Below are 11,436 nucleotides of genomic sequence, written 5' to 3'. Positions count from 1 at the left end.
CTAATGACTGCCTTCCCGCGAGCTTAATCAAAGATTTGTACATTTAATTGCTGTCAAGTCAGCTCTCACCACCTGCCACGGCTTGCCACACGTGTTCACCCCCTCTCTGGGAGCATTTCCAGCTCCATCTATCATCCCTGGCTGAAGGCTGAGACAACACAGCCTGCTGGGCAACCTGTACTCAGCCGTCCAGCAGGGCCCAGCCAGGCCTGCGCAGCATGGCCCCGCGGAGCCTGCTCAGCTTGGAGGGAGGTCTGTCAGCACCTGGGCTTTACGGTTCCAAACTATTCCAGGCTTGATTAAAAACAGACTCGTCCAGAAACCGACTCTGAATGAAGTGGGTGAGATGTGTGTTTTTGTTTTCAGCTCTCACAGAGGATTCACACGGCCGCGTGCAACCTGCTCGCAACATGAGCCGCGTTTCAAAGCAGAGGAGTTCTGAGAGACGCCGCCACACATCAACAAAGCTTCAACTACTCAACTAGTGGGCGTTTTGGATGTTATGAGTTAACTAGTCAACATTTTAGGCCCACCAGTTGACTATTTTATGCAGACTGACGAACTAGTAGGGCCAAATAAAGCATCAACTAGTCAGCTAGTGGGCATGTTGGGAGTTACAAGTTAAGGTCAACAAACTTCAACTAGTGGGCATTTTTGGGCGTTACCAGATAACTAGTCAACATTTTAGGCCCACTAGTTGACACACTGACATTTTTATACATATTAGTTAACGAGTAAGACCAAAATAACCCCATCAACAAATCAACTAGTGGGTATGTTGGGTATTACAAGTTAACTAGTAAGGACAAATTTAGTTTACTAATCACCACTTTAGTTGCACTAGTTGACTACCTGATATTTTTAGACACACTGATTAACAAGTAAGGCCCCCAAAAAGAAGTCTCTTGACTCTTGTTATCAAGAATATTAAATAGATGCACAAACCATTTCTGCCAGCTCTCAGACTCTGCAAGATTTATACAGAACTAGAGTACACTAACTAGTCCTGTCTGAGTTACAGGACTGGAGTACACTAACTAGTTCTGTCAGACAAACCTGGTGGTCGTCTTTGTTCCTCAGTACAGCCCAGGAGGGAACGTGGACCTGATCTGTTATCAGCCTCGGCGTGTTTTCCCAGCTGATGCCCACAGGGCTGGTGTGTAAACGCTGCCAGGCCAGCGTGAGCTGCGCAAAGATTTGTCAGGAATGTTCACTAATGCCTCACACCTTTGGATTTGTGGGACTTTTACAGTCAGACATTGTTAGTTTCCAGAGACTCGTGCATCCCAGGGAGCTGTAGTTTAACAGGGTTCAGTATCAAACGGATCTTGAAAATGTAGGAAGCACAATTCTCCAAACTGAGTGAGGCTTTAATGTTTAGTCATTTTTTGCTGGACAGGATCACAGGATATTTTTCTATCGTAAAAATTACAGCTGATGCCTTATAAAACAACTGAAAAGACTTTTGGTTGTAAGGATTCTGATCCAGTCTGAGAAGCAATAAACTCTAGATTGTTTATGCATTTATTCATCCATAAATTCTCTTAATCAAATTAGCACATTCCTCATGTTTTTTTAATTTGATTTATGACTGACTCATGAGCTATTAACATCTATCCACTTATTATTTTTAATCATCAACAGACTGTCAATATTTACTTGACAAAGCCAAACTGACAGATTTAAAGTAAGGGGATGATAAACAGGTGTAGAAACAGACGTTGAACCGGTTTCACACCTGACCAACAAGCACCGCCGAGGCTCAGGTGTTACATTTAATTCAGCGGTACACCAGTCCTTCAGAGTTTGCTAATTATCCCACACAAGGCTGTAGGCGAGACGGAGGAAAACAGGCCTGACTCGTAGGGTGGGATTCAGCTCCACTGTACGCTGGCAAGTCTGGACAAGGCTTTCTGTGGCCTGACGTCTCACGGGGCTGCAGAGCTTTAGGCAAGATGTAATCCAAACCTGCTCCCAGGGGCGCTGGTGCCAGTAAGCAGGTGGAAGGCTACGGCTCCGTCTTTTTGGACTCCCTGAGCTCATTAGAGCCACATAATTTTCACTGAGGAGAGGAGAATAGGTCTAACAACATGTTTTTTTTTCTCTTTTTTTTCACCTCAAATTCTTTCAATCAAGGTTTTTTTTCATGAAGATTTGAAGCTGTGGAGTGTTTGCTACATTTAAGAGAAAGGAAGTGAAGTGCTGCACATAAAGCTATGCTTATGTACTCTTTCCCTTGTTTCTTCCTCCAGAAAAGAAGAAAATGTTTGGATGAAAGAAATTCCTATAGTTAATCAAACTATGTCAACCTTTTTTAAATGAGTTATTAAACCTGATTGAATTTTCAGATTGGGTGTTCAGCGAGTATAATTCTTGTGACTTAAAACCAAACTAATGATCTAATATTCTATAGATTTTCATAGATTGTCTGTGCCGGTGTGTTTGCTCATCTGTATGTCTGTTAGCAAAATATCTTATGAACCACCAAACAAATCTTAATGAAACTCTCAGAAAGTAATCATTGGATGCACGTTTACAGCTGATTAACAAAATTCAAGATGGCCACCACAGCTACTCAACCTTAGCAAATACAAAAATGGCTATAATTCAGCCATTTGCACAGATAGTGAGCTAAAATTTGTTTTTGGTAGTAGCTAAGAGTCATACTCTGAGAACAAATAGATCATCCAAGTGCTTTATTCAAAATCTTGGCATCCAAGGTGGCACAAAAACAAAAACTACACAGCAGCACAGGATTTTCACACAAGAATAACTTAGTTTGTTTTCATAACAGATCATGAAAGCTTTTTTTGTGTAAACTTCTGGCTGCTGAGTTGAACTACCACATTCTCATGATGACTCCTCATCAAGTTTTTTTTTTGTTTTTTTTTAAAGCAAACATTTGATCTGATACGTTTAAGAATAATACACAAAAAAGCCAAATCTGGATTTCTATATGGCTGCTATATGTTTCATCTTTGCGTATAACATGTGCCGACTTCTGACTCAGTGTTTGTTCGTCTTTCAGCCGAACCTGGAGAAAAACCAGTTCAGACGACGGGGTTCGAGGGTTGCACCAGCTGGCCTCTCCTTGGGGAAGAAAAAAAAAAACAAAATTCAGTTTCCAATCTCATATCGTGACAGCAGATGCTAAGTGAGTGGTCTTTTTCACTGACTCACATATTTGGGCCACCCACATATGAGAACTCTAAGCAAAGATCACGCTCCGTCTCCACGACAACCATAATTCATACCTTCAAAATACCTTTTTTTTTTTTTTTTTTTTTTTTACAACTGTTGGACTGTTGCTGTTTTGTTACTTGTTCATTATCGATATCGATGAGGATTTTCTGTGCTTAAGCAATAAACTGAGATGAAATTAAAGCTTGCTGGACAAAACATCTGAAAACAGATGTTTATCACGTTTGGGCAGGCAGCCAGAATCATTAAAGACCCTTGAAGGAATACATATCGCCCAGATTTTAAACTAAAATCATCTTATAAGAAGAAGGAATGGAGTTGGAGCCATTTTGATCAAACTTTAGAAATTAGATTTTGCACAATTTCCTGCCAGCTAGCTCAATATCTCTAAAACTGGCTGAGTTAAAGCCATTTTTGTGTTGGCTACATTTGACTTATTGTGGTGGCCATCTTGAATTGGATTGACTCCAAAAGTTAAAGAGTTGTTGATGTACATCAAATGATTACTTTCTGGGAGGGTTATTCAGATCCATCCAGTGGTTCATGAGATATTTTTCTAACGCACACACACACACACACACACACAGGAAAATCATTATTACCTCTTTATCTTCGACGGTGAGAGATAATCAAGACAAATTTAAAAGAAACGACACAAATCTTCATAAATCACAATGCAAGTGGAAAACTGCTTCATGGAAGCTTGAGCCCTCTTTTTTTTTATCTAACTTCCTTGTGTGACTTCCTATTTCAGGTCAATCACAGCTTCCTTCTTGTGGATCAAAATGGAGAATATCATACATTGAAGCCAAGATAGCATTTAAGAGAAAGTCAAGACCTTTGGAAGTATGAATGGGAGGAAATAGCTGGAGAGAGTTCACCCACCAAGCCAGTCAAGCAAAAACAACAGCCTTTCTCTGCTCCCGTGCACTCAGGTGAAATACCAGGGCTTGTTTTCTTTGAGTGGATTTGATTTGCTGCCATGATTTCAAAGTGACCCCCACCCCCTGTCGTGAAAACACGGCCCGTTCTGGACCCGGCCCCAGCACCCGGCTTGTTGGGACAGCTGCTCAGATGGTCTGGGCCCTCTGCAGGTTCCGTGATTCATTTTCTGAGTCAACACCACGAACTTGAGCTTTAACCTCAATGCAGCCGTGATTCACAGGCAGATTTGTAAATTTGAATGATTACTCAGATTTATGTGTGTGTATCTGACACGGCCTGTGAAAAATAAATAGTTTTTTTTTTTCTTTTCCAAAAATAGAACACTGCAGTTTTAATTCTTGTTTTTTAGACATCAGAATTTTACCAAAGAAAGAAAGAAAAGAAAAAGCAGTAAGGTGCTTTTCTACCACCTGAAGTGGATAATTACCATTGCTTGTTGCCTGCAATGAAAGAGCAGCTGATCCGGTGAAACAGCTGACACCCCCTCCCTACCTCTCAGAGAGGTTAAACCAACAGCTTGTCAAGGTTCAGTGAGTGTAAAAACATTTACATACCCAATTCATTTCAGCCAGTAAACATGGCAATAAATTTGCCTTAGAAAGCAGAAGTTTGTCAATTTTGTTGTTCTTAAAGGGATAATCTGGCCATTTTTAAAGGGATGTTCTGACAAATAGTTAATAATAGCTAGTACTTTATTGGTCCTGACATCAGTCAGAGCACGGAGTGTGAAGAAAAGGACAGAAGTCTTCCTGGCCAAAGGAAGGCCAAATTTCTGTAGAATTTCAAAATTTTAAAACAATTTTTTCTCAAAGCTACGCTGCATTAGCTAACATTAAACTTCTACACTTTTGTGTGTCACGGTTTGTTTAGTTTGTCGCTGTTTTTTCAACCAAACAACAGCTATATTACTACGTAAATGTAAGCGTGCCCTCAGTCTCTCACCTTGCTAGCCATTAGCCTTGACTGGAGGAAGACTTCTGTCCTTTTCTCCCATTAAGATATATTAACTGGACACAGGATCAGAAGCAGAAACTTAAAGCCACACAGGACATGCACTCCCTAGTGGCTGGCTGCAGTACAATTTTTAAGTCATGTAAACAATTGGCTCTTTTTCCTAACTAAAATATTTAGACAGATTCTCATTGATTCTTGTAGTTCTCACCTTGTGTATGTTCAAATATGCACTTTTCCAGTACAGTTAGCTTTAATGAACTTTTTAAGGTTCAAAGAAAAGTGTCATGTTAGACTGTGACTGACAGTGCCACAGCCTGTTAGTGAGCTGGGACAGTGTGTCTCATGAAAACATGAAATGACTCTGCAGAAGTCAGCCTGCAGTGGGAGAGAACCCTCTCCTTTTTCTCCTGAAACGGGACATTACCAGCACAGATCCCAGTTACACCCATATGACAAACTGGAGAGCAAAAGACTCAGTGTGGCTGATCTGGATCGTTCTGGTTCTGCTCCTCTCCTGCCCAGCTTCCAGCCAGGACCTCCTTCACCAGTCTTGTGTGGGCTGGGATGGATTAATGATGTCAGGCCAGCCGTTTTGTCATGGCCCCTCCCAGTCTGCGTAAAAAGCCACTAATCACCAATCTACCGTTTTCTGCAGACTGCTCCGAGTCCCCTGCTCATGCTAAACATTATTGTTGTGAGTTGTAAGTCTCGTGAATCATATTTTCCATCGACATCCTACTCATTCAGGCGCTACAATGGGAAGGAGTGGCTCTCTGCTGACACACATTCCCACACATTTCTTCATCATCCCTTGTGCAATCAAATGTAGCTTTTTCTCCTTCAGTTTCAGATGTGTAAATTTCTCTCATGACAATGCCTTTGAAAACTCTACCAGTGGGGAAAACAGTTGGAGACTTTTTTAAAAAATAGATCCAACAGTGACTGAAGTCACGACCAGACGTGTTAACGTTTTGATTGGTCATAGATGTCTGTTCATTAAAAGTTGAAATGAGGAAAACCCTGGGATGAAATAAGTAGCCATGGCCAAGAGGGAGGGGTGAAACTCCTCTTGCCTCCTGTCAAAAGTCGGACTTGAACCCACAGGGAACTGTTCAGTTCATAACCACTTGATTGCCAGTGTTCATGTACCTTCTGGACTTGTATGCAGAGCCCAGTGGAGGCCAACAGCTTGATGCTGTCAGCACATTAAAAGGTGTGAATGTGAGTTTTAAAATCTCAGCAGTGTGAAAAGCAATGATTCAGAAGCACAGACTGGCAGCCAAGTTAAAACCTAAATGATAAACTAAGTTCTTATAATTTTATGTACAGCCCAGTACGACTTTCATGCTATTTTGCTTGATCCACCGTCAAGGGAAAATTCAACATAATGCTCTTGTGTTTGCATGTGCCGCTGTGATTCTCTCACCGGCTAAGCTCTCTGAGTGTGTGAGAGTGTTTGAGCACACACTGTAGGGAGTCAGCACACAGGCTCGCTTCACGTGGTTTGAAAGGTGAAGGGCTATTAGGGGAAAGGTGAGTTTGGGACTGGTACTTTGGGTTATTCTGTGACTGCTTCACTGTCCTGCCCCTCTCAGGCCTCAGGTGCTGCCTGAGCATGTTTCCACGTTATGGATAAATATACTTTAAAGGTGTTAATGAACTTTGAAAAAAGAGAGTAACATATACAACAAAGGATCATGGATCGAGGCTCCAACTTGCGTCAATAAGGACTCTGAGCCTCAGCACGACACATGTTTAGTCATTTACAAAAACAGGATTTTTCTTATTTCTTTTGTAAGAATTAATTCTAAGAAATGCATCAATAAACAAATAAACTAAATATATAAATCAAACTGATGGTCTTGTTTGTTTACAACATAGTAAATAACCTAAGAAAAGAAATACAGACGCTTCCGGCTTTGAGTAACTGAGCCGTCGTCGTTGGAGTCCAAATTTCTGACTCCCTTAAAGCACACACTCAAGGCGTTTCCCACGTCTCTTTTAGGATACCACAGATTTTTAGATTAGACTTAAGCACTTCTTGTATCTCTTTCATCGCTTACCCTGTTGTCGGTAGCCTTTTGCTTTCTTGTCATAAAACAAAACCTTTGGGATTTAGGAGTCAACTATTCTGATCAAGAGCCTGAAGTCGGCCTTTCACGAAGTAGGCTTTTATCCCATCAACCCTGCAGAGCTCCAGAACTACAGACATGGGTATCTTGTTCATCCATGAGATGCCATAGATCTTGCAAAAAATAACTTAGATGGAACTGGTCCAGTTGTTTTATGTGACAACAATAGTTCGTCCAACTTTCACTTCTGTAGAAAAGTGTTGGGAGCACGACAGTCTTGTGCAGAGGCATATCCCTCTATCTGATCAAAACTGGTGTTCAAGTCTGCCAAGGGTAGCACTGGCTCTGCCAATTCTTGCTGTGATCTCATTATCAATTTGACTGCTTTGGAAAAGAAACTCTACTTTCAACTGTTTCAGCTAAAAGTATTAGTTGATTATCGGCAACGGTTCAAACTGTGTTTGGAGGAATGTGGCCAGGTCTCGGCTGAACCATGACCTCTGTCTTTGTGATGCTGGTGGTAAAACCATAACAAATTGCTGCTTTCCCAAAATTCAATTGCATCAAAACCTCCTGCCGTTGCATCACCGTCAACAGAGCAGGGACAGATTAGCCATGACCTCGGTGACTATATCAACCCTGGTCTTTCTTCCTCTGCAGAACACATGCACTCTCACACAAACACACAGCTCAGCCTCATCATGAGTGTCACGAGACTGCGCTTTGAAGATGGCCGAAGCAAGGCCACACGAAGGCCACCGAGAGCAAAGACACTGTTCTCTCTGTGAGTAATGATTGACAGAATATTGGATTACTTACAGAGACATTAGTCATGATAAATTTGTCGCATGTTCTTGTCCTCTAGTCTGTGAGTGTGAACAGGTCTGCCTGTCTCACAGGTTTCTGAGTATGATCGTGAAGTGGCAAACTCAATGAACTGAAGATTTGTTGTTTTATTTTTTTAAATCACTTCAGTGTCTTAGCTAATGATCATGAAATCAGATGAGAAAAACAAACAGCAAGGACATTTTTTTAACAACACAAGGAAAACTGGGTCATTAGAGGCAGATTTTGGACAGCGCTCAGTACAAAGTGTTCATACCAGTAAAAGCAAACATGCTTCTGCTGGGAGGAAAAGCTTACACAATGAAATATAACAGCCACACGCAATACTGTACAAGCATTCTGGGGCACCATCAGGGGGTCCAACCTTTTCCTAACAGTGTGAGGGCAAAAGCAGCTCCATCATTGGCTAATCTTTGGCCAGAAAGAGCCAGTCAGCTCCGTGCTCTCCACTCATCCCACAACTATCCAAACACTGAGCTGTTAGCGACTCCGATATGCTTTGTTTATCAGGCCACCTGGACATGCATCTGGTCAGCCAGGGTGTAGGCACTGCCAGATGGGCGTGCATTAATAACCGTATCTTATGTGTCAAAATCACAAATGACAAACGGTGACTTTAGAGGCTGCTCTGAAGCCTCAGAAGCTGCATTATGTGGAGTGGAGTGAATGAAATGCTGATTGGGGTGATGGGAAAGGCAGACAATCAGAGAAGCAAATTAATTAACGAACACTCCTGTTTCAGGTCAGCACTTCACTGAGCTCTCTCTCCTGCTAATAGACAAATTACATAATAGCCTCTGAAGAGAGGGAGGTTTGACATAAGGTAACCTCTCGAAATAACAAAAGAGATGTAGAGCAATAATTGCGAGGCACTGATATGAAACAGGAGGCATCTCAGCTTCATAATGAGAAAGATGATCATATTACATAACTAATACATTTATTCTAATGGCTTTAATCAGAGATGTAAAGGGAGGGATGGAAGGTTCAATTCAAACTAAAAGTTGGGGTAGGATGGTGAAATAGAGAAACAAGGCCTTTTCTGAGTACTGAGTAAGACTGATAAATTAAGTTTTGGAGGAATAAGTGTCCACTTTTACAGAAAGCTTTGTGTTCAGATTTTAAGAGAAGAGCACGGCCTGAGGCGGTTGTCCTAATTGAGAATGTACAGGACAGAGTGTGAAACAAGGAGCCTCATCAAAACAGATAATACATTAACACCACGAACACTGCTGTGCTTACTTGGAAGTTTAGTGTCACAAAGTCCGTCATTTCGTAATTGATTTCCAGCAACTTCCTCTTGGATGGGGTAGGGGTTGGGGGGTATCTGTGTGAAAAGCTCAGAGCTGCAAACAGGAGGAGATTTTCCCTGAAATGTTACGTCACTGACAGAGAAACGTGCCAGTGGTGACAAGATTTTGGCATGTCTTAAAGCGGCAAGTTGATCTTATTTCTCATCTGTGCGAGGTACATTTTAAATTTGAATTTGCGCATTAAGTGTCCTACAACAACAAGCTGTAATAAAATAATACTACTCAGCCTTTAGCAAATATATTCTTTATAAGGACTTCAGATAATTGACTTTATAGCAGTGAATCAACTTAAACTCTGGTGTGACACAAACTCCTTTCTTCTATGGTAGAAAAAAATAGAAATATTGCATTTTCAGTTACATAAACAGCATGAAGGCTGCTGAAATTTGATCAAGAGGCTGAAACACTAATTTAAAGCTAAAAATAACAAAAAGCTTGCCAAAGCTAAATGTAGCAAGAGGTAGTAGCAAAAGGGTAGCTAAAAATAATCAAAGGTTAGCTAAAAGCTAGAAGCTAAAAGTAAGAGAAGGCTAAATACGAGCTAAAAGAAGCAGCTAAAAACTAAAAGTAGCATAAGAAGACAAAAAAAGAAGCAAGATGAAGCCGATTTCAAAGAGAATAATGTTTTTGAATGAACTGAAGAGATCTTAATGTAATTCTATGGGGAATAAATCTATAAAGTTAAATATTTTTAAAAATACAAAAGTTACAAAAAGCAAAAGTCATTGCACCCATCTCCTGAATGAGCTGAACCTTTTGATTTATGAATGCTAAAATAGCACAAACTATACTGTAGTGATTACAGTAGATTGAAAATAAAAAAGTATGGGGAAAAAAAAACACAGGAAGACAGTTGTGTGAATGCTGACTCAGTATTCACATCATAATTATTCATTCTTAAACGAGGAAAAAAACAAACAATATTATGTGATTTCTTCGGCCTTTCTGATCTTTTTTTTTTCTTTAAAAGTTCCTTCTGAGGCAAAAGATAAAACTCAAGCTGAAATAATAGTTTTGACATTTATCACTAGCTACTGGAGTGTGAGAAAAAAAAAAAAAAAGGAATAATGCTGGTATTATCCTTTAACCCAGATTCCTGTTGGTTTCATGCTCCAGCGAGCAAAAGCCTGGTAACTGGTGTCATATGGAGCGGATGATGGGATGACTGTTCGCCGCTGTGCTCACTACTACCTGCCTTTAAGTGGTGACTCCATCACACCTCACATCTGCCAACTCATTAATACAATCAGTAGGAGGACAAGGCTCCCACATGCTGAACCGTGCATGTATTCACCCAGAATCTTAGTGGATCATTACTCATAAAGTGTGTTATTATTCAATGATCCTGCATCCCAAACATCACCCCACCTTGTCTTGTTTTTGTTTTGTTTTTTTATACAGAAGACTGCTGAGTAAAATCACTCTGGCTTGAAAGTTTCTGTCCAGCCAAGCAGACGTGGAAAAAGGGAGACGGACTATTTAAAGGATTTAACAACGTCGCCCAGATGCTGAACTTTGTGGTATTTCATTTATTCCCAGTACTCAATGTCCCGGCCAATGATATCCAAGTAACATCCGGCAAACTGGGGAAATCTCGGGACTCAGTGCTGGCAGTGCTGCCAAGATCAGGCTGGCTGCCATGAACCTTGATGTCAGATAACAGAAATAAAGTGCTGCCTCTCAGAACAGAACCAAAAGTCTCTTATCTTTCCAGCTTCACTGGTGTTTTATTGGAGATGATGAGGATCTTCAGAGATCTGATAATACCTGAAAGTGTCAGTTACAAAGTTTTCTGTTGACAGATTTTTATGGAATAAACTTTGCTACTTCGTATGCTAGTTATATTTTTAAAGATGATTTGTTTACCGTGCTATTAACTGAGCCAAAACAATCATAAATAAACAGAAAAGTAGAGGTTTTTAATAGAAATGCTGTCGGTTTTAAGGGGTATGAAAACGTGGAGAGTTTTCAAACACTGATAAAAACAAGACATTAAAAAAAGAATTCAAATTCAACATTTTAAGAAAACCTTCCTCATAACTTCCCCAAGTATCCTCTACCATAAACACAACTAGAATTTGGAACAAACAAAAATATTTAAGAAT

General features: G+C 40.5%; 1 long non-coding RNA gene across 1 annotated transcript; it reads left to right on the top strand.

Annotated features, from left to right (window-relative positions):
* Positions 1-7,842: 7,842 nt before the first annotated feature.
* On the top strand, positions 7,843-11,123 carry LOC112450521. Its single transcript, XR_003039168.2, has 3 exons — positions 7,843-7,956; positions 10,424-10,535; positions 10,733-11,123. It is a non-coding gene; the product is annotated as an uncharacterized LOC112450521 (long non-coding RNA).
* The last annotated feature ends 313 nt before the right edge of the window (positions 11,124-11,436 follow it).

The sequence above is a fragment of the Kryptolebias marmoratus genome, linkage group LG2 (assembly GCF_001649575.2).
Source record: "Kryptolebias marmoratus isolate JLee-2015 linkage group LG2, ASM164957v2, whole genome shotgun sequence".
In the NCBI taxonomy this organism is placed as follows: Eukaryota; Metazoa; Chordata; class Actinopteri; order Cyprinodontiformes; family Rivulidae; genus Kryptolebias; species Kryptolebias marmoratus.
Note: the sequence above shows the minus strand (reverse complement) of the source record. Positions and strands in the feature narration are given on the sequence as shown.